The sequence below is a fragment of the Lampetra planeri genome, chromosome 42 (genome assembly GCF_965212315.1).
Source record: "Lampetra planeri chromosome 42, kcLamPlan1.2.h2, whole genome shotgun sequence".
Lineage (NCBI taxonomy): Eukaryota > Metazoa > Chordata > Hyperoartia > Petromyzontiformes > Petromyzontidae > Lampetra > Lampetra planeri.
In genome coordinates, this window is record NC_136148.1 from 7,871,430 (window position 1) to 7,898,502 (window position 27,073).

The 27,073-nt window shown below is 49.9% G+C and overlaps 1 long non-coding RNA gene across 1 annotated transcript; it reads left to right on the forward strand.

The window, feature by feature from the left end:
* Positions 1-474: 474 nt before the first annotated feature.
* LOC144732226 (uncharacterized) lies at positions 475-27,073 on the forward strand. Its single transcript, XR_013588166.1, has 6 exons — positions 475-601; positions 2,912-2,974; positions 20,165-20,349; positions 21,413-21,658; positions 23,068-23,132; positions 26,066-27,073. It is a non-coding gene; the product is annotated as an uncharacterized LOC144732226 (long non-coding RNA).

The window sequence follows — 27,073 nt, forward strand, 5'->3', positions numbered from 1 at the left end:
GCTGAATATTTGGTATTGATATTTACATAGAAAATGTAAGTATTATTAATCTAGGGCCCTATTTAAATTCTTGAAATTGGGGGTCGCCCCCCTCTCCTACCTCCAACTTGGGAAACCCACAGGTCACGTTCAATAATTAAAAATGTATAAATATATGTAATGTTCAACTTATTAAAAGTTTTTGCTGAGAGCGCGCGGTCCCTTGCTTCAGAGCCACGGAACGTTCATCTGAATTCCGATCATTGCTGCGCTGCAAAAAAATGTTTGCCCATTATCCCATAATGTTGTTTAATTGCAATGGAAACTATGGAACGCTGGAAAAATGTTTACCACACAGGGCGGGGGTGGGGTGAGGTGGGGCAATGGAAAACGTGTGGGCAACTTATCGACATTTCCGAAACACCACACGAATGAGCACCCCTCTCGCTTTATCATGGGTTCCACCACAGCACACCTGCTCGGCGGTCCTGGAGGCGAGCGGTGCAGCAGCAGCCTTGGTAGCGTCGCGTGTGGAGGGAGAGGAGTCATGGGCGCGCGCTGAAGCTCGCACGCGGCTCACAGAGGCTGCCGTTGTTCTCACTTCGCCTCGGCTCCGACAACGGTGAGGGCCTCGCCACTTTTCCCGTTCACCTCCTTACGACGTCGACCGTCGTCGACGCAGTCGTTTGTTGTCGTCGTTGTGTTCTCCTGCACGCTTTCGACGACTATAGGTAAGCAGGTGAGCTTCGTGGATTGTGTTGTCGCGGTATTCGCTTGCTCTTGCTAAGCTATGCATTTTGCCGACACCAATCCTGTACCGCATTTCACACACTCAGATTTGGTGGTAATCATGTAATGCTGAAAAAACCCTTGAGCAAAGAGGAAAACATACATTAAACAACGCAGGATTCCGACAAATTGTGAAACGATGTGGATTACTGTCCCAACACACCGGTTATGCTGAAGCAGTAATAGATACATTTTGATTCAAAACATTCGTGACTGCAGGGATTCATATTCTTGGTTCTTTCGGTAAAGTCACGTAGAAGGGAAATAATAAAATAATAAATTTTCTTTCTTATTTTACTTTATTATTTCCCTTCTACGTGACTTTACCGAAAGAACCAAGAACAGTAATAGATAGACACGTTTGCTCATCGGCGTGACACCTTTATTTTAATTGGCTGCGTCGGGTGGATGAGGGTTTCAGACATACATTTCACGTGGACGATCTTACCCAAACGTCAATTACGAATCGGTAAAGATTCACTCGCAGCGAGATAGCGCTCCCGTTGGAGGTGTGTGTATGTTTCGCTGTGCCACAGGATGTGCTGCCGTACGTTTGGCAACACATGGCAGCAAAATGTCTCCAAAGACTCGGTCCACAAAATATCAGCCTCAATTTCTCCTCGAATTAGATTCATTTCATAAGATTCCTTTTTTTGTATAATATTTTAAACGATATCACGCATTATGGCTTTTTTGCACTGGGCCGGCCCCTACCGTATTACTGCAGCTTCCTCTCTGTAACATCTGGCGGTCGGGCGGTATTTGTTCAATGAGCCAAGTTTTGTTGATAACACCCAGGTGGGATGAAACTTGTCCAATGCCGCTGGAAAGGCTCATCGGCTGATGGACCAAACACATACTCAATGCTGATGTACAAGAGCAATTAGCAGTTCAATCTAGATTCGAAGCTTTCGTGACTGCAGGAATAACTCTTTGGATCTTTCGGCAAAGTCACGTAGAGAGAAATAAAATAAAATAATAATAGAATACGACTTTTAGATTGCAACACAAGCAACCATCATCAGGTACAAATGAATAAGAGAACAAACATAGTAAACTTGGAAATATAATGCAATCTTTGGGAGAACGTAATCAACCAGGCTATGCGTTAACTGTGTGCTAACCGACTCTCTGTGTTGTATTGCATTACACTTCCTAATTTTACTAAATTTGCTTTCTACCGTGCTTGTTTATGGATCCATTCTTTCCTCCGGCCGCTATGGGCAGTAATTCCAAACAACGCTCCGTGCTTGTTTGTTTAGAAGTCCAGTGTCCAGCTCGTCCGTCCGCTATGGGCAGGAATTCCACACAACTCCCCCGGTGCCCCCCCCCTCTCTCTATTTACGACCTCGACACAGAGACGTTGTCTTTCTGTGTGCCTATGTGTGTGTCTCTCTCTCTGTTTGTCTCTCTCTGCTTGTGTGTCTGTCTGTGTGTCTCCGTGTCTATGTTTTGTCTCTCTCAAATTTAGCAATCTTTGGAAGAACGTAATCAACCAGGTGGGATGTTTACTGTTTTGTTGGCCGATTCTCTGTGTTGCATTGCATTATATTTCCAAGTTTACTATGTTTGTTTTCTCATTCATTTGTACCTGATGATGGTTGCTTGTGTAGCAATCGAAACGTCGTATTCTATTATTATTTAATTTAATTTATTTCTACGTGACTTTACCGATAGGACCAAAGAGCAATGAGCAGTTGTTTATTTAAGTCTATAGTTGTACATTTCCTGGAAATCCACATGTTATCACAACCACTGATGTTGATGCCAGCACACCTGTTCGTTCCTTGGTCAGTGTCCAGCCAGCAGGATAAATCTATGCGCCACAGTTAGTCAATCAATGGGTCGCGTGAGAAGATGTAAAGTGTGGGTACTCTTGACTTATTTTTCCAAAATATCTGGCCATAGTGGAAGAGTAGGCCAAATACCCTCTGGAAAAGATCTATTGAGCTCCCCTAATGGAGGACAGTTTGCCAGCAGTGGTGATAGCAAGTAGTATCAGCGCTGCGCCTTTACCTTAGATGTCCGCTGTTGTAAACTAGACACCGTTGTTTTTAGAGTGTGTGAATTGCGTCCATATATTAATTCATAAAATATCAAACTGTCATGTTGATTTTAACAAAATGACTTGATTTATTTTCAGATTCATGAACAAAAATGCTTTTCCTGGGATATTCAATTGTGGCATTCATGGTATTTTCACACGGTAAGTGGTGCTGTCATGTTTACGATTAAAGTTGGATAGTAGTCAGTGAAGTGAGTTGATGGTCTCAGGCTGCTCATCAATGATCAGCGCATTCAATTAGGCACTGCACTTAATTGTCAAAATTCCACCTGAGAATTAAAATCGTGGCTTGACAGCCATGCCGCGAATCTCACTCTCATGTCCAGCGAGTAGGACCAGAGCGTCACCTGAGGGGAATCTCAGAGCTAGCTCTGTGATGTCTGCTTCTGTGGACCATTCTAAAAAAGTGTGGGTTATGCACTTCTCTGTGAGATTTCCGTCGGGAGGCTTTGACTTATGACGTGACGCTTATAGGACAATCTGTATACAATTTGGGAAATATTTATTTTTTATTCAAGTTTTGTTTACAGTTAGATGGTATTCATAATTAATGAAAAATACATACAAACATTTAGATCTGAACCACGGTGTATGCAGTACAATCAAGTTGTATATATCTTCCATCAGAATGAAATGAAATCCAATTAATACAACAGTGATTGTGTAACGTTATTAACTTGACATTATTTACGTAATTGTGTAACGTTATTCACGTTACATAATTAACGTTATTCAAGTTACACAAAGTGCTTGCCACAAATTAACCACAATACCCTGCTGATCTCGTCAAGGAATATTCACCACTACGTGAACTCCGGTCATCCTCTCAGCGGCTTTTGGATAGCCATCGAACAATGATGGTCACTGCATTGTGCACTTTCAGATGCGCTTAAGCGGCCGTCTGGAACACTCTTCCTGGCGATATAAGGAAGCCACTGGCGCTATGCACTTTTAAATCCGGATTGAAAACTAATTTCATTAGAACTGCGTTTTGTATTTAGTTTGTTGTCCTTGCCCCGTACCTCCAATTGGCTTGGTTGGCTACGTACAGAGCGAAATAATTTCAAGATACATACAGTCACAAATCGCTCCAATTAAACGCGGCGAGTGAAGGGCAATGGCACGGAGAGAGAATCGGCAGACGGCAGAGTTGACGCGCAGGCCGCTCTGACCAGGGAGGACAGCGGTCAGCGTTTGGTGGATGCGCCTTCTGCCGTAGCCTCACACTGCACCCTTTGGTGGTGCACCTCGCCGTCGGGCGAGCGATCCTTGTACTTCTAGATTTGAAGCTAATCATTGGAAAGATGTTATTAACCATGTAAAAAAGATTTAACTACACATTTTTGGACCAACTTATCTGACAGGCACTATTTTACTTTACCGAGTGTTAACATCCCCAGCGTTTAATAGCACTCTCCTTTTTCGTATTTGATTGTCAGCCAACACTGGTAAAAACAACATGGGCATTTTCGTTCTCTTCCATCATGTGCACCAACAGGTGCTTATGCACAAACATGTCCACGTACACCTCGTGCTCTCTTTTAGCCCCCCCCCCCTTCCAATACGTTATCATGTGCACCAACAGGGGCTTGCGCACAAACACGTCCACGTCTACGTACACATCGTGCTCTCTTTTAGGCCCCCCCCCTCCCAATACGTTCCATTCATTGGCTACCACATTTTGATAAGCTCCCCCCCTCTCCTCCCCCTGAACTTGTATTTAAGAACTTGCATCTTGGAATTGTGGGGGTCGCTAGCCCCCGAGATCCCTCCCTCGATAATACTAACGGCCGGACTAACATCATCAATCGCCCCCCCGCTGCTAAGCGAACCGCCGCTAGGCTCCTCACCCATGGTGTGGGAGCCGTCACCCGAGGATTCCCCTCCACCGCGGGTCCGCGTAGCAGGCATGGTTAACCACGTACGCGCACACCCACACACAGCTCTGCACGGCACTCACCCAACACTGACCACTCACGTTAGGATCGCGCACCTGTGTTACACACGTCGTGAACGTGCGCGCACACACATACAGCTCCACACGCGATACCCACTCTTGCGCCGCTCTGCGCCGCGCTGGCCGCTCACGTTACGATCGCGCACCTGGGGTACGCCGATTACGCACGCCGAGAGCTTACGCAAGTAACGAGCACACGCAAGCGGGGCACACGCCGACACAACGACTCAAGCCGCCGCCGCCGTGCGCGCGAGACAAACCATACAACAATGCGCAGCCGATTACGCGCTCGAGCCGCGGGGTCGGGGGTCAGGGGTCCACCACCGCGCCGCACTTTACGCAAGTAACGAGCACACGCAAGCGGGGCACACGCCGACACGACGACTCGTCCCCTCCCCCACTCGCGCGCGCACGTCAACACAAATATCGTACAAGGACGATTCTCCTCTCACACGGCTGCGTAGTCACGCCAACACACAAAAGTGCTCTCCTCGGGCGTTAACGCACACACCTCCGTACCCGCACAATCGTACAGAGACCACGGCCTTTATGCATACAACGACCACACACTTGCGAATGCAGTGCACGCTAATACCACGTTCCAAAAACACCCAACAACACGGTTTTGTTACTACGCTCGAGATTTTATTAGCCCTTGCTAACCAACCGAGCCACCCGTGTGTGTGTGCGGGCCAGCAAGGCGCTTCTAACCCACACTCTGGTGCCGTGTAGCCCTATTCTATGCTGCGCTCTCTGCTAAACCGCTTTCCTACTCGTCCTTACCCCGAACTAACCCTCTCCTACGGATCCTACTCTCCGCTCTGAGGTGTTGTAAGGCGCGCAACACGATACCGTCTGTAGTCCTTGGTGACCTTGCGGCGCTCAGATCGTCCTGCAGACAATCTAGCGGCTCGCCCGATGACTCCTTCGTCGCTGACCCCGTGTCCAAACTCCAGAAGAAGAGAGTTCCCTACTGCCCCTGCGTTTTCTTTTAAACTATTCACATCAAAGGCTAGGCGCCCCCGTCCCGACCGCCTTGGTCTCTCGACCAATCCTGAGCCTAGGATTTCCCGCTCTTTTGCGATCCCGCCGGCCTTTGAACTTTCGACCAATCAGTCGTCCCGGGTCCTGATCCCAGCTATCTGCCTTGCTGACCCGTGTTTGTGTTTGTATGCGTTTCTAACTGCGGGGCTCTCTGAGCTCGCCGTGGTCGTGTGATCTCAAATCCGCCCACGGCGCCGCAGTGTTACTTGGCCTGGGAAGGGTCCTGTCCAATTCCCTGGCCCTGAGAAACCGTGGGGTAACCCCCCTAGGGGGCCCTCGGGTGAAAACTCAGGGTAGGTGACCCGACCACGAGGCCCTATGTGGGTGCGGGTGCGTGTTTATGTGGGGGGGGGGTGATGGGGGGCAGTGCGGCGGTGGAAGCCGGGCGGCTCCCTGGCTCGGCCGAGCGGCCCCGTCGCTGTGGCACCACATAGCCCCCCGGGGTGCCAGTCCCCGTCCCGGGTTGACTGGAGCACCTCGCCTGGGTTGCCCCCACGAGGTATCGCCGCGGGGTCCGCGGGATTCGCCCGGCCCCTGTGGCTGGCCTCGGGGGTGGCGGCTCCGTCTCCTGGGGCTCCGGCGGTGGTCTCCTCCTCCATTCCAACGGCTCCCCTCGGTCTCTGGCACCTGCGGGCTGGGGAACAAACTCAGAGGCGGTGGGGTTTAAGGGTCGCCGTCCTCGTCGCCCCCGGCCCCGCCCGGGGCCCCTCGGAGCCCGGGGCTCCGTGGGGCCCATATACTGCGCGAGGCCCCCGGGCACGGGGGGTGGGGGGACCCCGGGGTTTCGGGGTACTTGGACGGCGGGGCTCCCCCCCTCGGGGGCTGCTCGCCACGGCTTCAGTCGGCGGATGTTGACCACCATCTCCCGGCCCCTCTCTCCTCCCTGAATCAGCACCGTCCATGGTGAGATCTGCCGTCTCACAATCCAGGGTCCTCGCCAGTAGGTGGTCAGCTTCCCCACCTGTCCGGCACCGACGCGGGGAGTGTACAGCCACACCTCGGAGCCCGCAGTGTAGAAGGGGGGCTCCATACGGGGTCGGGCGCCCTGCTCTTGCCGCTGGTGCGCGGCCTCTCCGTGCGGGTAGGCTCGGCCCCTGGCCCCTCGCAGGGTCTCCAGCAAGTGCTCCACGGGGTGGCTCCCTTCCTCCCGTTGCGGTGGAGGGACACCGAACAGCAGATCTGCGGGCAGGCGAGACTCGCGACCAAACATCATTAGGAACGGGGTCTGTCCTGTAGATGTGTGAACGGCGGTGGTGTAGGCGAACAGGGCATAGGGGAGGTGTTCGTCCCAGTCCTGTTGATTCGCGGCCGCCATGCGTTTAAGCTTCCCGGCCAGAGTCTGGTTCATCCTCTCTACCATCCCGTTCGCCTGGGGGTGATATGCCGTGGTTCGGTCCTTCTGGATCCCGAACTCTCGGCACAGCGCCTGGAATAGTTCGGCCTCGAATTCACTACCCTGGTCGGTAATGACTCGTTCGGGGATCCCGCACTTAAGTACGTAGTTTTCCACGAAGGCCCGGGCCACTACGAGGGCTGTTTTATCCGGGATAGCCACCGCCACGGGGTAGCGGGTGAAGTACTCCACCGCTACAAGAATATATCGGTTGCCCCGGTGGGATCGTGGAAAGGGCCCCTGCAGGTCGATTCCGACCAACTGATTCGTCCGACTGACTCGGAACGGCCTCAGGGGTACCTGGTACCTCGCCGGCTTTTGCCCACACTGCTGACAGGCCCGGCAGCCCTGCACCCAGGCGGCCACATCTTGCGCCAATTTAGGCCAGAGATACTGGCGACGCAGAGTCTCCCGGGTGCGCCGTTCCCCATCATGGCCCCCGAGCGGGTGGTCGTGTACCAGTCGTAGTAGTTGGGGTCGCACATGGGCGGGAACGCAGATGCACCCAGGCTGCCCAGCGTCGGCCAGTTCCCTCACCACCCCGTTTTCCACACACAACCGGGCATACAAACCGCTCCAGGGCCCTGGTAGTGCATCCTCCTTCTCTCGCAGTGCCGCCTCCACCGCCGCCAGATCCGGATCTCGCTGCTGGGTCTGTCTCAGCTGCTCGTCGTTCAGGCCCGGGAAGGCGCAGCCGACGTCCTCCTGGATCCGTCCGATCGGGTCCCGAGCTGCGGGTCCCGCGCTTGCCGGGCGGTCGACGGGATCCTCGGTGCCACCTGCGAGGGTCTCTGTGGCGCACACTGCACTCTCTCTCGCTGGGGGGGGGTCAGTGGCCACGGCCTCTCGGGGGTCCGTTGCCTGCCGGCAGCGTCCCCCCGTGAAACACGGGCAGGCCTCCTCCGCCCTCGTCTCGGCGAACACCGTGGGTCGCCTCGACAAGGCGTCCGCGTTTGCATGCGTCCGGCCAGCCCGATACTCGATTTGCAGGTTGTACTCCTGCAACTGCGCCAACCACCGGGCCATCTGCCCCCGCGGCTCCTTGAATGTAAGAAGGAACTGCAGAGCATAATGGTCAGTGCGTACGCGACATCTCCTGCCGTACAAATACGGCCGGAACTGTTTGCATGCGAAAATTACGGCGTACAACTCTTGGCGGGTCACGCAATAGTTCAGCTCGGCCCCACTCAAGGTCCGGCTGGCGTACGCGATGACTCGTTCCGTCCCATCCTGTACCTGTGACAACACCGCGCCCAGCCCGCTGCTGCAGGCGTCGGTGTCCAAAATAAAATCGGTGGTAAAATCGGGGAAAGCGAGGGTGGGGGCGTGGGTGAGGTGATCTTTGAGAGTGGTGAAGGCCGTCTGGCAGGCCCCCGTCCACTGGTAGGGGTGCTTAGGGGAGGTGAGTTGGGTGAGAGGGCGTGCAATCTCACTGAATCCCTTAACAAATCGACGATAATAGGTGGCGAGCCCCAAAAATGATCTGATCTCCGTCAGATTCCTTGGCCGTGGCCACTCCACTACGGCGCGTACCTTCTCCGGATCGGTGTGCACGCCTGCCTCGCTGACGCGATGCCCGAGGTACCCCACCTCGCGTTGTGCGATGTAACACTTACGTGGCTTGAGCTTGAGATGAGCCGCTCGCAGTCGCTGGAACACCTCTCGAAGCCTGGACCAATGCTCAGACAAAGATCTACTGAACACTATCACATCGTCCAAGTAAATCAGGCACTGTTCCCATTGCAAGCCCCGCATCACCAACTCCATCAGCCGCTGGAACGTCGCAGGCGCATTGGTGAGTCCGAACGGGAGTACTCGAAACTCGAATAGTCCCATCGGGGTGGTGAATGCGGTTTTCGGCCGATCCTCCTCCGCCATCTCCACCTGCCAGTACCCGGACGCGAGATCGAGGGTGGAAAAATATCGCGCTCCGGCGAGGCTGTCGAAGGTGTCGTCGATGCGGGGTATGGGGAAGGCATCGCCGAGCGTGACTGCATTTAGTTTACGGTAATCGACGCAGAACCGAGTTGACCCATCCTTTTTCGTTACTAGTACCACTGGGGCTGACCAGGGGCTCGCCGAGGGCTGAATTATGTTATCGCGAAGCATGTCCCCAACTGCCTCTTTGATTTGGGCGCGTTCGGGTGCGCCCACTCGGTACGCAGGGAGTTTGATGGGTCGGGCTGCACCGGTGTCAATTTGGTGCTTAACAAGTTCGGTCCGACCCACGTCCGAGTCGTGTTCACTGAATACGTCGGCATACTCCCGCAGTAACTCGCGCAGCCGATCGGCCTCTCCCTTAGGTAAATCCGCCCATGGTACATGTAACGCGTCGAGCAGGGGAACGACCTCGGCTTGGGGAGTCGGGCCGACTCGCCATGCCAGGTCCTGGTCACCCTCAGGACGCCCGGGGTCCTCAGCCCAGAGTGCGAACACCGAGTCGTTAGAGTGGCGTGCGTGCAGGGGGTGTACGGTGGCTATCGGGGTGCGCCGCCGCAGTATCGCTGGGGTACTGTGGGGGTTAAACATCCGCATAAACAATCGGTCCCCATCTGCGTTTACCAACGTGGCGGATCCCACTATCCCATACCGTTTTGCCAACTCCGGGTGAGGAGTTAGCATTACCTCTCCTGATGGTCGGAGCGCGGGGTCGGTGGGGGATGTTGCCACCGGCACCAGCATCTCGGTGAGCGGGCCGATGGTGACTGCTGTCGCCAGGATAGCGGCCACAGGTGCGAAGCGGGGGCGCGTTGGTTCTCGTCCCAGGAACGGTATCCGCTCGCCGTTGCTCTCCATGGTGGCGCATCGCTGGCGGGGTTGCACGTTGAGTCCCAGCCGTTCTAAGAGGTCGGTACCTGCGATACACTCGTGACACAACGCACTCGACACGTAGAACTCCTGGGTGCACACCTGACTGCCTATGCGGACCTCTAGGGTGGCTCTCCCCAGCAGCCCCATTCCGGCTCCGCTCGCCGTGTGCAGCGCGCGGTCCGGTGCCTGCAGGTGACGCACGTCGACCCCGATCGCGCTGCAGTGCGCTGCGCTCACGAGCGAGGCCACCGCCCCCGTGTCCAGCAGAATTCGGGTACGCACTCCGTTTACCTCCCCTTCCACCAGCGACGTGGCCCCCGTGATCCCCGCCACCAGCTCCCGTAGCCAGTCGCCAGGAGTCACCGTTTCCGTGGGCGTTGTTGTTGGAACCTGTGTGGAGATCACTCGCTCGCCATTATTACCGTCTTTTTGCATCGGGACCGCTTCGAATGCACCCCCAGATGGTCCACTCTCTAGGGGGCGTTGGGGTTTAACCCTGGCGCGTTTCTAGCGCGGGCGATCTGCGGACAGTCTCTCACGAGATGCCCTCGCCGGTCACACAGGTAACACGCATGGGGGGCCGTCCCGTAGGAGCCCCCCCGTCCGTTCCCTATCCCCCCTCCGGCACGCCGCTGCCCCGACTCTGCCTCCAGTCGAGCCACTCTCCCAGTTAATCCTCCTACCTCGGCCTGGACCGTCTCTACCATTGTCTCCAGCGCAGTCATGTGTGCCCGTACTTGGGTTACCTTGTTGTCTACTTGGGTTACCCTGTCACCTACCTGGGTTACCTGGCCGGAGACATCCTTTATACCCGTTTGTATACCGGCAACCCATCCCGGGGTTGTCTCGCGGGACACTGGAGGCTCTCTTTCCCGGCCCCTTACCGTCCTCGCGAGCTCCTGTTCCTCCTCCTCGTCTTCCGAGAGCAGGCTCGCAATGGCGCGCTCTCGTCCCAGCCCCCGGAGCTGCGCGCGTTCGCTGTGAATTCTTTCACACTTACGTGCGCGCTCGACAAGGGCGTTAAAGGGAAGACGTGGGCAGCTCATGTCTGGCTGCCACCACGCCGTGCGAGACAGGTACCGCTGGATTTTCTCGGCGGCCAGTTCCTCAATAACATTAGTTGCGTACCCCGGGCGTGCGATCTTTGTTAACTCGCGCACATCCTCGGCGTAATCACGTAGATCTTCGCCAGGTTGGCGACGGCGCGCCTCTAAGGCCGATTTTGCTTCCTCCTCGTCACGCGTGCCAAAACGCTGATCGAGTCGGCGCATCAGCTCCTCTAGCTGTGTCTGTGCGCTCGCGGGTAACGCTTCTACAAAATCGGCTGCCCGCCCATCAAGATTCATATTAAGTTGACGTACTGCCTGCGCGTCCGTCCATCCATTAATTTCCTTGGCCCCTAAGAGATTGCGGGCGAATGCCTTCCACGAAGGGGCCCCCCGGCCGGTAAATATCAGTCTGATTTTAGCGTGAGGTAACGCGGGGGTCCGTACCGCTTCCGACACCAATTTGTGGGGGTCGCTAGCCCCCGAGATCCCTCCCTCGATAATACTAACGGCCGGACTAACATCATCAATCGCCCCCCCGCTGCTAAGCGAACCGCCGCTAGGCTCCTCACCCATGGTGTGGGAGCCGTCACCCGAGGATTCCCCTCCACCGCGGGTCCGCGTAGCAGGCATGGTTAACCACGTACGCGCACACCCACACACAGCTCTGCACGGCACTCACCCAACACTGACCACTCACGTTAGGATCGCGCACCTGTGTTACACACGTCGTGAACGTGCGCGCACACACATACAGCTCCACACGCGATACCCACTCTTGCGCCGCTCTGCGCCGCGCTGGCCGCTCACGTTACGATCGCGCACCTGGGGTACGCCGATTACGCACGCCGAGAGCTTACGCAAGTAACGAGCACACGCAAGCGGGGCACACGCCGACACAACGACTCAAGCCGCCGCCGCCGTGCGCGCGAGACAAACCGTACAACAATGCGCAGCCGATTACGCGCTCGAGCCGCGAGGTCGGGGGTCAGGGGTCCACCACCGCGCCGCACTTTACGCAAGTAACGAGCACACGCAAGCGGGGCACACGCCGACACGACGACTCGTCCCCTCCCCCACTCGCGAGCGCACGTCAACACAAATATCGTACAAGGACGATTCTCCTCTCACACGGCTGCGTAGTCACGCCAACACACAAAAGTGCTCTCCCCGGGCGTTAACGCACACACCTCCGTACCCGCACAATCGTACAGAGACCACGGCCTTTATGCATACAACGACCACACACTCGCGAATGCAGTGCACGCTAATACCACGTTCCAAAAACACCCAACAACACGGTTTTGTTACTACGCTCGAGATTTTATTAGCCCTTGCTAACCAACCGAGCCACCCGTGTGTGTGTGCGGGCCAGCAAGGCGCTTCTAACCCACACTCTGGTGCCGTGTAGCCCTATTCTATGCTGCGCTCTCTGCTAAACCGCTTTCCTACTCGTCCTTACCCCGAACTAACCCTCTCCTACGGATCCTACTCTCCGCTCTGAGGTGTTGTAAGGCGCGCAACACGATACCGTCTGTAGTCCTTGGTGACCTTGCGGCGCTCAGATCGTCCTGCAGACAATCTAGCGGCTCGCCCGATGACTCCTTCATCGCTGACCCCGTGTCCAAACTCCAGAAGAAGAGAGTTCCCTACTGCCCCTGCGTTTTCTTTTAAACTATTCACATCAAAGGCTAGGCGCCCCCGTCCCGACCGCCTTGGTCTCTCGACCAATCCTGAGCCTAGGATTTCCCGCTCTTTTGCGATCCCGCCGGCCTTTGAACTTTCGACCAATCAGTCGTCCCGGGTCCTGATCCCAGCTATCTGCCTTGCTGACCCGTGTTTGTGTTTGTATGCGTTTCTAACTGCGGGGCTCTCTGAGCTCGCCGTGGTCGTGCGATCTCAAATCCGCCCACGGCGCCGCAGTGTTACTTGGCCTGGGAAGGGTCCTGTCCAATTCCCTGGCCCTGAGAAACCGTGGGGTAACCCCCCTAGGGGGCCCTCGGGTGAAAACTCAGGGTAGGTGACCCGACCACGAGGCCCTACGTGGGTGCGGGTGCGTGTTTATGTGGGGGGGGGTGATGGGGGGCAGTGCGGCGGTGGAAGCCGGGCGGCTCCCTGGCTCGGCCGAGCGGCCCCGTCGCTGTGGCACCACAGAATCCCTGCCTCACTTGATACAGCAAATCTGGCTGTGACGGTCCCACCTGATGACGGAGACTTGTGTTGCCTCCGAAACGTCGTTATTTTTATTATTTTATTTTGATTAATTTTAATTTCCTTTTTTACCTACGTGACTTTACCGAAAAAACTAAGAGTATGGATCCTTGTACTGCAACTGTAACCCGTGTGGCAAACGTTGCTGATTCACAGTCGTCCAGATGCAGTCGTTGGCTTTGCGTTACCCGTCACGAGTGGACGCCACATGAAGGGGAACCGCGGTGGCGAGATGTTAACTACCTCGCCTGGTATACAAAAGGTCGTCGGTTCGATCCTGACCCTGACGCCTGCTGTATATTTCGAGTTTGCATGTTATCCCCGTGGTCACATGGATTTTTCTCCAGGTCTTCCGATGTTTCCCTTCACAGTTCGAAACATGCGTTCAGAGTATTTGGCTGTTGTAAATTTCCATGTGATAAGGCACTTCACTTCATTGGGCTATTATTTGTGGCCAGGTCACTTCTGACAAAGAGTTAAAGAGCTCAGTGGGCCTTACCTGGTAAAATATGTATATTAGTATTAAGAAGCTCGTTTCATGAATGTGTGCTGCCTGCCTGCTTAGTGGCAATTTTCCCAAGAAACTAACTCTTATTTGTTGAAAGCCTCACTTCTCATATCCCATGTCTTTCTGTAGTTGTCCTTTACTAACATTTATAACATCACACGAATAAAATTCTGCGTACGTCTACTATTAAGTTACATTGTGGCGTTAAGAATTACTAATAGTTATGCTCAAACTTTACATGAGTTTCTGATTCAAAACACCCTATCTGACCAAATCTGGATATTTATTGCTCGAGTTTTAAACCATAAAAATGAAACAAATAAGAATGGGCACTCATTTATTATATTGCTGATTTAAGAGGGTCGTCGTGAAGCCGCGCCACCCCTCCTGTCCTCACCCACCCCTGCCCCTGCTGTGCGCAACCCCCACCACCAGTTAAATGAGCCTGACCCTGAGTCCTGAGAGTCAGGGCCAAAACAGAAAGAGTTGGGGCCTAAATCAGAAGGGGCGGGTTCTAAAAGGGAAAGACACGAGTCGTATAAAGGAAATGTGCGGAGTCGAAATAGTAAGGGGCGGGCCTAATTGGGAAGGGGTGGGGCCTTAGAAGTATTAAACAGGAAGGAGGTGGGCCGAAAGAGGAAGGTGCAGGGCTTACAGAGGTTGAATATCCCTTTAGGTTTAAGTCAGGGGTCAGCAACCACAATTACAATAAGAGAATCAATATATGAGCCACAACGCATGTGAATAACATCGCAAAGCAGTTCTTAGAGAGCCGCATGTGACTGGAGCCGCAGGTTGACGACCCCTCGTTTAAGGTAATAAAGGCTTAGAAACAAATACGTGCAGCAGGCAGCATGTATTTAGTGCTGCAGATGCGAGTTTATTTACGTTATGAGAATTTGACGAACAACCGTGAGTAAGAATAGCAACTGCATGTCGGACTACTGAGGGGTGGCCTTGGTGTGGTTCAGGTGCAATGTTGCTCCTCGTATTCAAGAGTGGGAGTGGAACCCAGGAGCAGGAATCTCAGAGTGTTGTCATGACTACTATGAAACAATGGTAACTGCTGTTAACCCTCACGCCGTGGCAGCTGTGTTCAACTCTCATAACGTGGTAACTGTTAACTCTCACACCATGGTAACTCTGTTTAACTCTAACATTGTCATTACTGTTAACTATTACACCAAGGTGACCGTGTTTAATTCGGGCACCGTGGAAATGGTGTTTAACTCACACAATGGTAACTGTTAAATCTCACTGGTTACTGTACTTAACTCTCATACCATGGCAACTGGTTTAATTCTTACACCATGGTACCTATTCTTTGGTTCTTTCAGTAAAGTCACGTAGATAGAAAATAAAATAAAACAATAATGAAAATGAAAAATAAAAAACCAAAAACTCGCGACGTTTCGATCGCAACACAAGCGGTCGTCATGAGGTAGAGAGAAAAGGGGGATCAAGCCTCTAAATGCAACTGTTTATAAAGGTTTAACACGTTCCTTCTGAGTGGGCAGGTAGGAACTTGGTTGGACAGTGCATTCGTGCACTACAGACAAATATGCACGACAGACAGACAAATAATCCCTGGTGGGCAGTGTGGAACCTGTTGTTCCTACCTGTGTAATGCGGGCGTAAGCGACCTTCCGGATGTGACGTCACGGGGAGGCGGAGCCAGGTGACGGGGGTGAAAGGTTGGGGTCCTTAAGTGGGTAAACCGGAAAGAGAAGTCAGTCGGGGTGGGAATGGAAAAGAGTGGGGCCGCGCGGGCGAACGTGAGGAGGGGGCACCGTTGGCCAGCGGGAGCCAACCCCGGAGAATAGCAGGGAGCTAAAGGGTGGTGAGAAGCTGCGGAGAGTACAGCCAGGAAGGCTGTGTGTTAGAGGCAGCGGTGTGGCTGCAGAGAGTCGCAGGAGCGACGAAGAGAGAGAGAGAGACAGCACGAGGCTGTCAGCGCTGCGGAGTAAGCAAGAGGGAGAAGAGCAGCAGCGATTACAGCCAGGGGGCTGAGAGTGAGTAACAGCAGCGGAGCTGCTGTGGGGGCTACAGGAGCGACAGAGGCCAACAGAGGGGCTGCTGGTGGAGAAGAGAGAGACATCGGAGTCAGCACTGTGGGGACTAAGCAAAGAGGAGACAGCCGTGTGGGTAATACAGTACGGACCAAATAAAGGACACTGAGCCAGAGATCGTGGTCAAGTCATTTATTACACCTGTATAAAAGATAACTTGACTTGAGGTAGCCAGGCAGCCAGCCAGGTAGCCAGCCCCCTTAACTATCGGCCCCTCCCCCTTGCTTAGGCCCCTCCCCTGACCCCCCTCCCTTAGGCCCCTCCCCTGACCACCCCCCCCCCATATCCTTAGGCCCCTCCCCTGACTCTCCCTCCCTTAGGCCCCTCCTCTGACCACCCCCCCCCCCCCCTCAGGCCCCTCTCCTGACTCCCCCCTTCCTTAGGACCCTCCCCTGACCCTCCTCCCTTAGGCACGTTGCCTCTCCGTACCCGGCAGTAGGTCTCCACCAAACAAAAAGAGGTATTTATATTATATATATTTATGCACGACAGACAGACAAAAAATCCCTGGTGGGCAGTGTGAAACATCTTGTTCCTACCTGTAAAATGGGCGTAGCCCAAGTGTCAGAAGGAGTGGGGGACAAGAGCCGTGGAGCAGCATGAATGGACGAGCTGAAGTTGTGAGTGGGCGGGGCACAAGAGCAGTGGAGAAGCATTAATGGACGAGCTAGAGCTGAGTGGCGTAGTCCAAGTGTGTCAGCAGCATGGGCGGGGCAGCTAATGTTAATGTAGGAGAAGACAATTGGGGAGAGAGAATGGGTTGAGATAGGGGGAGAGAGGGGGTAGAGATGGGGGGCATTGCACCTCGCTTCACACATCCACACTGCTGATGGTGGAGGTTGACAAAAAATTACAAATAAAGTCATGACCCAAAGTGGTTGATGGTATCTTTCCAATGATTGATGAGTTACATTGGGGAAACTTAACGACATGTCTCTGACCGTGTTTGTGAACATAAGGCAGATTTGAAATACGGTAGGACCAATACTTCTGCCGTAGCTGATCATTATTTTAATGCGGCTGGCTCACACAAAATTTATTTCTCTAAGACGATAGTACTTTGCAAGCCTACTGGCTATCAACAAAGATTCGTTCATGAAGCCATCCATATATACAGACACAAACACAATTTCAACTGAGAAGACGGTTATAAACTCGGCAATCATTGGAAAGATGTCACCAACCACTTTGGGTCATGACTTGATTTGCAATTTCTTGTCAACCTCCCCTATCTCTCCTCCCTCTCTCTCTCCCCTATCTCTACCCCCCTCTCTCTCCCCCTATCTCTACCCCCTTCTCTTTCCCCCTATCTCTATGCCCCCTCTCTCTCCCTATATCTACCCCTTCTCTCTCCCCCTATCGCTACCCCCCCTTCTCTCTCCCCCTATCTCTACCCCCCCCCTCTCCCCCTATCTCTTTTCTACCTCCATGGTGAATTTTATGGCTGGGTGTATGGAATTGATGTGGTTGAGGAATTGGTTCAGAGCCGGTCGGCCATGTGGCCCGATGACAAACGTGTCATCCACGTACCTCTTCCACAAGGACGGGCATAGAGTGGATGCCTGGATGGTGTTCGTCTCAAATTTTCCCATGAAAATGTAAGCTACAACCGGAGATAAGGGAGCATCCATTGGGGTGCATTCAGTTTTCTTGTAGAATGTTCCATTCCAGGTGAAATATGTATTGGTGAGGCAGTGTCTCACCAGGGCCGGTACATCAGCATTCAATCCTTGATACAGCTGCTGTCGCAGCCATATCTGTGGCAGCAGTTACATTGGGGAAACTAAGCGACATGTCTCGGACCGTGTTCGTGAACATAATACAGATTTCAAACACGGTAGGACCAATACTTCTGCCATAGCTGATCATTATTTTAATGCGGCTGGCTCACACGAAATTGATTTCTCTAAGACGATGGTACTTTGCAAGCCTACTGGCTATCAACAAAGATTCGTTCATGAAGCCATCCATATATACAGACACAGACACAATTTCAACTGAGAAGACGGTTATAAACTCAGCAATCATTGGAAAGATGTCACCAACCACTTTGGGTCATGACTTGATTTGTAATTTCTTGTCAACCTCCCCTATCTCTCCTCCCTCTCTCTCTCCCCCTATCTCTATCCCCCTTCTCTCTCCCCCTATCTCTACCCCCCTTCTCTCTCCCCCTATCTCTCCTTCTCTCTCTCCCCCTATCTCTACGCCCTATTTCTCCCTATTTCTACCCCTTCTCTCTCTCCCTATCTCTCCCCCTATATCTACCCCCTCTCTCTCCCCCGCTTGTGTTTGCGATCGAAACGTCGTGGGTTTTTTTATTCATTCATTTTTTAAAGTTATTTTTTATTTAAATTTTATTTTTTATCTACATGACTTTACCAAAAGAACCAAATAATATGAATTCTTGCAATCACAAAAGTTTTAAGTCAAAATTTTGCCATGGTACTATGTTAGACCTAATTTCATGCTAACTGTTTATCTCTCACGCCATGGTAACTGTTTTAACTCTCACCATGGTAACTATGTTACCATGGTAATTCTGCTTAACTCTCACACCATGGGAACTGTTAACTCCCCCACCATATTAACCGATGTTACCTCTCACACCATGGTAAATTTTCACTCTGATATCATGACAACTATAACCTCTGATACCATCATAACTGTTTTTAAGCCTCACACCATAGTAACTGTCACCATGGTCACTGCAATATTACTATTCACTAACCCAAAAGTAGCAGAGGATTAAATGCATCGTTACAATTAACTCGCTGGCTGACATTCTGTCATTAGCCTTGACCATCCGCCTTCATCCCTGGTAGCACCATGACCTCTCCAAGCCAACCCATTAGCCTTACCAGTCAATAAGATGTCTCTCACGTGAACTGCGATCCATATTTGTACGGAGTAAAAACTATTGCAGCGCTATATAATTTACAATTATTTATTGGGTTGGATTGCATAAGTAGATTGCCAAATGGTACCAATTAGTTCTCCTCCACCCCTTCCACCCAACACAGCTATCTCACCCAAACACCAATTAATAATGATACAAGTAATCTATTATAATAACGACACCAATAACAATCTTTATTTATAGAGGGCCTTTCATACCACAAGATTCAAGGCCACTCCACATAAGTTAAGATAAAACAAAACCTTTACAAAGACAAATGTTCTCAAAAGAATGTGCTCGTAAACAATAAAAATAGATGAAGAAAAGAAAAATTATTAAAACAGTAAAATAATCACGAAATACCAGAATACAATCAGAGAGCCAAATCATACCAATTGGCCTGAAGCCTTGATTTAAATGTAGCCACTATGGTTGTATTGGGAGCATTCCGGTCGCAAACACCTACCTGCGTGTTAGCTCAGGACTGCATAAATTACATATTGCGATTTGACATGATTTTTTCCAACTTGCTTATCACAATTATACATTACTAGCTTTACTACCCGGCTTCGCCCGGGACTTGGATTCACCACGCCCGGCCGCCTTTGTCTCCCCAGTGGCGATGTTCACACACCACACCAGTTACTCGTTTGAGGCTGAGTCGACCTAGGGGAGGTCCAGGACCGGTTAAAATACTCGTCACTGGTGGTGGCCGTGAGCGGGAATCGACCTCGGGTCGCCGGGTTCGTAGCGCAGTGCGCTAACCACTACACTACAATGCGTTACTCTTCCACATGCGCAGGTCACGTGACAGATTTGACGTCACAGCTCACTTGCCGTGCAAAAAATATATGCATTATTGAGCTCCCCCCCCCCCCCCCCCAAAAAAAGTGTATTTGTATAATTTTTGCATGGTGTACAGTCTAGAAAGTACCCAGATGGCAAAAGTCAAGTTTGTTGCATGTCGGGAAGTACGCTAAAAATTTTGAACAGACACATAATCACAACTTTGCCTTTTATATATATGGAGATTTACGTTACAATACAGTATACTTGTTCATTCCATTCATACACATGCATGTCTATCATCATCAGCCATGATCAATCCACTGCTGGATGAAGGCCTGCCCAAGCAATCACTACCTTGAACGATCCTAAGATGCAATAATCCACCCAGCACCTGCGCATGAACTAACCTTATCACTCCATCTCTTCGGTTGACGTCCTCTCTTCCAATCATATACGTGCGCAACATTTAGAATTTTGTTCGCTTAAATAAAAACACACGTGGTAAAATGTGCGTGTTGACTTGATGTCAAGATAACGCATGTGTCTTTTGTTGTGTGTCCCAATGCTTGCTCTCTCTCCCTGACTTCCCCCATCCCGCCATTCCTAGGTGCGGCGAATGAAACCCGGGAATTAACGGCGACTGCAGGAGATCAGGTTGTGCTGTCCTGTGGTATTGCTGATGGCTCCGTAAAGAGGTGACACGGAGGAGCATCATTGTGCGCAGAACACGGACGATGTCACGGAGCAAAACGACCGTAACTCCCAATTGCAAGGCAAAGTGGAGGACGAAACGTGGGTTTTGGATATTTTGGGTTGTTAACATGAGGATGGGAATTGCGCGTCGTCAATCAATGGCGTGGCACAAACCCCTTCCGCTCTGCTGATACCTGCAGTGCGTGCGGAGGATAAAGCAACGTACCGCTGTCTATTCGGCGTTCATGCAAACAAACTTGTGCAGAAGCTCGAATATCAACTGACCGTGATCGCGAGAGAAAGAGGTAACCACCAATGGTTATGCGTATGGGCGAGAGCACACGCCTGCTGTTTAAGACTGGCTTCGCGTCAGGTGTTCATTTTAATGCAAACCTTTTAAAAAAATAATACTAAATAACAGAGGTGTGGACTCGAGTCATGCGACTTGGACTCGAGTCAGACTCGAGTCATGATTTTGATGACTTCAGACTCGACTTGGACTTGCCTCATCTTTGACTCGACTTGACTCGGGACTCGAGAGCAAAGACTTGAGACTTACTTGTGACTTGCACAACAATGACTTTGTCCCACCTCAGAGGTGTGGACTCGAGTCATGCGACTTGGATTCGAGTCAGACTCGAGTCATGATTTTGATGACTTCAGACTCGACTTGGACTTGCCTCATCTTTGACTCGACTTGACTCGGGACTCGAGAGCAAAGACTTGAGACTTACTTGTGACTTGCATAACAATGACTTTGTCCCACCTCTGCTAAATAATAAAACGGGTGTTGTATGTAAATGAGTGATATATATGCAGTTGGACAACATCTTTCATAGCTTTTGTTGAATAATTAAAATACAATTTCGACTTGTCAGCGCGTTAGGTGTTCAGTGCTACAGGTGTTCATTTTAATGCAAAACATTTTTTTAAATTAATACGAAATTGTAAAACGTGTGCTGTATTTAAATGAGTGATATATGTTCAGTTGGACAACATCTTTCATTGCTTTTATTGGATAATTAAAATTATTTTTAGACTTTTCAGCGTCTCATCTGGCAAATGAGAATGGTTAGCGTCGTGCGGAGTAGTGGCGATATGAGGGCGATGCTTATCGGTCTTGGCAGAGCAGTGCGACTGATGTTGTGGCTGATATTCACAGGGGAAGAAACTGACGGAAGGACATTCGTTCCCCCAAAAGGATGCATCTCAGGGTTGGCCACCTCCAGTACCCATGGCGGTCAGAACTCAAGTACGGTTCAGGAATCAAGCCTATCCGAAAAAACTCAGGCCAACAAAATATCAGACAGGCCGTACGAGACGCTGTTTTTCATCGCCGTCGCAACGGTGGCTGTGCTGCTGCCAGTGTCCATGTTGTTAATATACAAACTGGTGAAATTTAAAGAAGGTAAGGGCGGTAAATATAGCATTGGCATTCTGGTAAATATTCAGTGGTTTGTGGACTTACATGTTGTATAATATATCTTCCATCTACGTTTCTGCCTGTTACTGATTACGCCGAAGTTGTTTACAAATCTGCTTCCGGCTTAGCGTTGGACAATTTTAATTCCAATTTTTATTACGCCTTACGAACTACTCAACCCATTGTTACGATCTCTACTCTAAGTTTAGTCTTCGGCCTATCTCGAGACACGAGGACAAAGCATTGGGCCAAATTTGTCTTCAACACATTCGCAAATAAATAAGCTAATGTTACAGCTGTGTTGCCGCTATCCAGATCCAACTCTTTGGAGCCTAAGACATACCACTCCCGTTCACTGCATCATACCTAGTGTGAATATAAGGTTTTGTCTGGCATCAATTCTCGAAACTAAACTATAATTTAAAGAAAAAATATTTGATCAGGTAAGGCCAATTGAGCTATTATATAGCTCTTTTTCAGAAGTGACCTGGCATTCCATTCTACAATCACTCCCAACTCCACGTTAATACAATTTCAACCAAAGCAGAGTATGCATAAAAACTAGGAAATTATTTTGACAAAACCTCTGTGAATGTGTTTGATTGGACTGCAGTTATTTTAATGTTTGCCGGCTGCTCGTACACATTTTTTTAAATATGTTATCACAAATTGTACAATTTTGTCCATCGCCTCTATTTGTGTAATATAATAATTTTCATTTCAAGAAATCAGATTTGTTTATGTATATGAACACTATTTCAAGTACAATGTACTTTCTGTATGTACTTATTGCATGTATCCTCATTCACTTTTTTGTATGCAATCATTGTTAAATGTTGTTTACATTTATTGCAAAATGTAGTCCATATTTTTTTTCGGTTGTTTTTTGGACGTGGGCAAAGTTTGGTCTGAATCAATTCATGATGATATTTTCGGTCTGAATTCATGATAAAAAGGGTAAAGTTGGCAGTGCATCCTCACACATCGACTCATAAAACACAAAGCCAACACTTGCGCCGACGTAGAGAATACAGGTCACAACATAAGGAAGCAGACAATATGCCTGCTTCGCATATCCGTCACTCCACGTAAAAAGCCATAACTTTATTTTATAAACATCCCATTAGCCACATGGTACACTGTTATGTTTTATGTGGGGGGACGGATATATGAAGGAAACTCAACGGGCTCCTTATTTACTTTGCAAATTCATAGAATAAGTCAATTTAGAAAGCGACGCGGCTGTAACGTGATCATGCATGGAACTTGTTGTTATTAAAGCAACGTCACTCATTGCCTCTGTGATTAAGCCCATCAGCTTGAAACACGGTCATTGATCATTGCTATTTGAGAACAACAGAATTAATACATGTTTTTCTATGTTCTCAAAACAGAATACCTGTTATTGAAATCAAAATTGCAAGGACTTGGCACACTTACTGCGCAAGGACACGCTTCGGTAAGTGTGACTTTTACGCTCTAAAATTAACAGGAAACTATAAACACGAACAGTTGTGGGTCGCGTTGTATATCGTAAATATCTTGCTTATTTGCCGCTCGGTGAACCTTCAGATTATATCGGCCCGAACCCTCCATTCATAATTCGCTAAAGAGTCGAGAAGGGACCATTGCAGAGAGCGCAGAGGTAAAAACGGATCATTGGGCAGAAAAAATACATCGAAAATCTATCGATATGGAAGAATAGAGAAATTTCAAGCATTGATAGGGAGGGAGAGAAACACGCAGCACGACCATGACCTATTTTTGGCTGGACAATCTCTCCCATGGTTTGTCCAAAGCCCCACCTGGCAGCCTTGACGCCAAACCCGTGCCTATTTCATGACACCACTGATATGCTTCCTCACCCTGTGATTGGTCAGAGCCACGTTTACATCTGTCTGGTGGATTTGCCCACTTCGGAGGCGTGGAAACTCATTTCTTTAGAACTGCTTTTTGTTTTAGTTTGTTATCCTTCCCCCGCACCTCCGAGTAGCATGGCTGGTTTACGTAAGGTGCGAAATAATTTCAAGATACGTACATATAGGTGTGGACAGCGGGGAGCAGACTTAGCAGAAATCAACACAGTTTTGTCAAGCTTTATGAAGATGCAGCAAAGAGCGGCTGCGTTATTAAGTCACCCAGACAACATGATTGACGAATAAAGGAAATGATAGAAATTAAAATTCGACTGGCATGGGAAACTGTTGATAGCATTACACACATGAAACGTCGTGCTTTACATTCGCCTATCCTGTGGTCTATGTACAGTGAAGGAAAAATGTATTTGATCCCCTGCTGATTTTGTGCGTTTGCCCACTGACAAAGAAATGATCAGTTTATAATTTTAATGGTAGGTTTATTTGAACAGTGAGAGACAGAATAACAACAACAAAATCAAGAAAAGCGCATGTCAAAAATGTTATAAATTGATTTGCATTTTAATGAGGGAAATAAGTATTTGACCCCTCTGCAAAACATGACTTAGTACTTGGTGGCAAAACCCTTGTTGGCAATCACAGAGGTCAGACGTTTCTTGTAGTTGGCCACCAGGTTTGCACACATCTCAGGAGGAATTTTGTCCCACTCCTCTTTGCAGATCTTCTCCAAGTCATTAAGGTTTCGAGGCTGACGTTTGGCAACTCGAACCTTCAGCTCCTTCCACAGATTTTCTATGGGATTAAGGTCTGGAGACTTGCTAGGCACTCCAGGACCTTAACGTGCTTCTTCTTGAGCCACTCCTTTGTTGCCTTGGCCGTGTGTTTTGGGTCATTGTCATGCTGGAATACCCATCCACGACCCATTTTCAATGCCCTGGCTGAGGGAAGGAGGTTCTCACCCAAGATTTGACGGTACATGGCCCCGTCCATCGTCCCTTTGATGCGTTGAAGTTGTCCTGTCCCCTTAGCAGAAAAACACCCCCAAAGCATAATGTTTCCACCTCCATGTTTGACGGTGGGGATGGTGTTCTTGGGGTCATAGGCAGCATTCCTCCTCCTCCAAACAAGGCGAATTGAGTTGATGCCAATTTTGGTCTCAACTGACAACAACACTTTCACCCAGTTGTCCTCTGAATCATTCAGATGTTCATTGGCAAACTTCAGACGGGCATGTATATGTGCTTTCTTGAGCAGGGGGACCTTGCGGGCGCTGCAGGATTTCAGTCCTTCACGGCGTAGTGTGTTACCAACTGTTTTCTTGGTGACTATGGTCACAGCTGCCTTGAGATCATTGACAAGATCCTCCCGTGTAGTTCTGGGCTGATTCTTCACCATTCTCATGATCATTGCAACTCCACGAGGTGAGATCTTGCATAGAGCCCCAGGCCGAGAGAGATTGACAGTTCTTTTGTGTTTGTTACATTTGCGAATAATCGCACCAACTGTTGTCACCTTCCCACCAAGCTGCTTGGCGATGGTCTTGTAGCCCATTCCAGCCTTGTGTAGGTCTACAATCTTGTCCCTAACATCCTTGTAGAGCTCTTTGGTCTTGGCCATGGTGGAGAGTTTGGAATCTGATTGATTGATTGCTTCTGTGAACAGGTGTCTTTTAATAAGGTAACAAGCTGAGATTAGGAGCACTCTCTTTAAGAGTGTGCTCCTAATCACAGCTCGTTACCTGTATAAAAGACACCTGGGAGCCAGAAATCTTTCTGATTGAGAGGGGGTCAAATACTTATTTCCCTCATTAAAATGCAAATCAATTTATACAAATTTTTACATGCGTTTTTCTGGATTTTGTTGTTATTCTGTCTCTCACTGTTCAAATAAACCTACCATTAAAATTATAGACTGATCATTTCTTTGTCAGTGGGCAAACGTACAAAATCAGCAGGGGATCAAATACTTTTTTCCCTCACTGTACATTGTAAGGGGTCGTCCATAAATGACGTCACGCGATTTTGGGCGATTTTTGACCCCCCCCCCTTCTTCACACGGCGTCACAAAAAGTCAGACCCCCCCTCAAATATGACGTCACAAAGCTCTGCCCCCCCCCCCCAAAAAAAACACATGCTTCAAATCGCTTTAAACTATTGTCATTGTAGTGCGTATTTAATCTAATGTGGCGCTGCACGCTGGCGTTGTAGGAGAAAACATTTATTTAAAAAAAGTCTATTTAATTAAGTAGAATGTGTTGTCTATTTATTTAAAGTTGCGCATTTTGATGTGACGTCACATTTCTCACCCCCCCTCGTCACACATCGTCACAAATGTCTGACCCCGCCCCCCAAGGTGCGTGACGTCATTTATGGACGGCCCCTAAGGAATGTAATAGCGGGGAGACTGCAGTCACACCTGCTGTCGTAACGGTTTCGAGCAGCCAAGTGGGATCTGTGTGTGTGTGTGAGTGACGGCTGTAACCGCACGCGGTGTGACTTGTCTCCTCCTGTGCCAGGATGCAGGGGAGGAGCCCCATTACTGCCCACTCCGGGGTAAAGGGGACAACTCCGAGATCTATACTCATCTGCCTGGACAAACATAATGCACGTGCACTTGTTCGACACGCATGCTCTAGGTCAGGGAAAAGCTAAAGGCTGACCTAGAATTCCCAGGTTATTGCCATGCATTGTTATAGCAAAATAAAAACTACGAAACTATCAACTATTTTAATTTTACCAGGTAAGGCCCACTGAGCTATATAGCCATTTTTCAGAAGCAACCAGCTCACAAATGATAGCTGAATAAAGTGGCTTATCACGGGAAAAAAATTAGCAGCCAAATAATCGAAACGCATATTTCAAAATGAGGAGAGCAAAACCGGAGGACCCGGAAAAAAATCCACGCGGGAAAACATGTAAACTCCAAATATACAGGCATCAGGAGGGTCAGGATCGAATCCACGACGTCCTGTATACTAGTCAAGGTAGTTAATATCTCGCCAGCGTGGTGCCCCAAATATTAGAGACCGATCCATGAATTTCCCAAGGAGGACGGGGGGGAGCGGGTCTGGAAGCGCACGATGCAGTGACCACCGGCGTTGTTCGATGGCCAGCCAAAAGCTGCTGCGAGGATGGCCAGAAATTGCGTGGCGATTTATGCTCCTTGACGAGAAATCGAGGTTGGATAAACTTGGAATGCTAATTTTTTTATCATTACGTGCAATGAAACTGTATCAACGTTTTAATTTCGTGGATTTTACGTGGAAATAACATATGCTTAACACACATTTCTCAAAGAAGTTGACCGTTAATATGTGCTGGCAATGAAATTTATTTGCTGCGATTATTCTCATGCTATATGTAGTTGTGTGTACATAATAAGACTCGTACATTTCTGATCTGGCGCACCTTTTATTGACCATACGTGGTGTAAAGAATGGATAATGTGGTAAGTCCAATTACACGTTTCAAACGCTGCATATTATCAGTTCCATTATATAAAATAAACATTGTATTTGTGTTTA